Source organism: Neoarius graeffei, chromosome 3 (assembly GCF_027579695.1).
Source record: "Neoarius graeffei isolate fNeoGra1 chromosome 3, fNeoGra1.pri, whole genome shotgun sequence".
NCBI lineage: Eukaryota > Metazoa > Chordata > Actinopteri > Siluriformes > Ariidae > Neoarius > Neoarius graeffei.
This window is the reverse complement of record NC_083571.1, coordinates 72,892,279-72,894,212: the sequence shown is the minus strand read 5'-3', so window position 1 is coordinate 72,894,212 and position 1,934 is coordinate 72,892,279. Positions and strand designations below refer to the sequence as shown.

General features: G+C 39.3%; 1 protein-coding gene across 2 annotated transcripts in view; it reads left to right on the top strand.

Moving 5' to 3' along the window:
• The first annotated feature begins 418 nt into the window (after positions 1-418).
• LOC132883536 (N-acyl-aromatic-L-amino acid amidohydrolase (carboxylate-forming) A-like) overlaps positions 419-1,934 on the top strand; it is a 49,240-nt gene continuing 47,724 nt past the window's right edge. For both annotated transcript variants that reach the window (XM_060917252.1, XM_060917253.1), the window contains exon 1: positions 419-492. The gene's annotated coding sequence lies outside the window, so the exon portion shown is untranslated. The remainder of the gene's footprint in view (positions 493-1,934) is intronic.

Sequence of the window (1,934 nt, the reverse complement as noted above, 5' to 3'; positions counted from 1 at the left end):
TATATGATAAAAACTATACTAATATGTGTACTAATGACAGCAATGTATACAATGATTTCTCAGCACTATACACTGCTCCAGTTTTTCAAATAGGGTTATCATTTGCATGGTTAAGTGTCAATTTTTGCAAGTGAAATGCTTAACTGATAATATTCCCACTTCCAGAGTCTCCGATTTTTGCAGGAATTTGCTCCAAATAATTTCCTGAACAAGCTCATAAACAGCGCTTTTACTCCTCCCTCTCTCTCTCTGTCTGCTCTGTCTCTCTTATCTTCTCCCTCTTTTTTCTCTGGAGGGAGATGATGACTCAGCACTGCTGACTGGCAATTTCTTTATACACACACTTTGAGGAAGGGCAAACTGATCTCAAGTCAGCCTGAAATGACAGCTTCTGTCATTGGGTGAAATCTGAACCGAGAAGCAGAAGAAGAAGAAGCAGAAGAAGCAGAAGAAGATTGAACAAGGAAATAGGGGAGAATACAAGACTCATTGGTTTGTGGATTTTTTTTTAAGTGTGTGTGTGTGTGTAAAGAAGACTGAATGGGTACACATTGGGGGACTGCAGATGTAAATTTGCCAAAGGCTAACTCTGGTACAGGAAACATTTATGTTAAAAACTGTACATGGTCCCCTACAAATAAAATGACATAATAATAATAACATACAACATATGGGACAGATATGGCCGGTTGCCCCATGTATGTGTGGAGTAGAGCTGACGTGTGTGTGTGTGTGTGTGTGTGCACACGCTGCAAGCCAGCTACAATCCTGGGTAAATATGTATCTTCACTGTTGCTCATTAATCACGTCATGTGATGGTGAGCTCAAAGATTTTCACATTGCATGTTTGAGAAGAAACAGAGGTGCACCAGAAAGCTCTTGCAAATCAAGAAATGGTATGACTTTTTACTTTTTTTAAATTAGCTTTCATTTCATTTTACAAGGTTTCTGTTGAGCAAAACTCAGACTTGGATTGATGTTGGCCGTGTCTCAACACTGCACTTTGTAGTTCTGATTCTGACTCTGAACACTGTTCAGAAACAGAGCTGACATTTGTGTCTGCTTCTTTTCACAACTATTCTAATCAACAATCTCTTGTTAACAATTAAGAAATTATGCTTTGCTTGGGTGGCACGGTGGTGTAGTGGTTAGCACTGTCGCCTCACAGCAAGAAGGTTCTGGGTTTGAGCCCAGTGGCTGACAGGGGCCTTTCTGTGTGGAGTTTGCATGTTCTCCCCATGTTTGTGTGGGTTTCCTCCAGGTGCTCCAGTTTCCCCTGCAGTCCAAAGACATGCAGGTTAGGCTAATTGGTGGCTCTAAATTGTTTGTCTCTCTGTCAGCCCTGTGATGACCTGGCGACTTGTCTAGGGTGCACCCTGCCTCTCACCCATAGGCAAGGCAAGTTTATTTATATAGCGCATTTCATACACAGTGGCAGTTCAATGTGCTTTACAGAGGTAAAAGCAAAATAGTAAACAATAGAAAATAAAATTACATAAAATAAAGGGGGAAGAAGAGAGAAAAAAATAAGAAGAATTAAACAATAGTAGAAATAAAATAATAAAATGAAGTAAAAGTTCAGTAAAAAACAGCAGAATAAAATAGAATAAAAGTTAAGTTTAAAACATGCAGAGACTGTAAAAGTTAAGCAAAGTTTAAAAGATGTAAAGAGGATGATATTTATCAGTTAGCAGAAAGCATCTGAAAACAGCTTGGTCTTTAATCTAGATTTAAAGCTGCCAACAGCAGGAGCATTTTTTATGTCCTCTGGGAGTTGGTTCCATAGCTGTACTGCATAGTAGCTAAAAGCTGCTTCATCACACTTTGTTTTAACAACAGGTTTTACCAGTAAATTTTGCTGCTGCGATCTGGTAGATCTGATTGGGTTAGACCGCTGCAACATATCAGAGAGGTAATTGGGCCCTGTACCATTT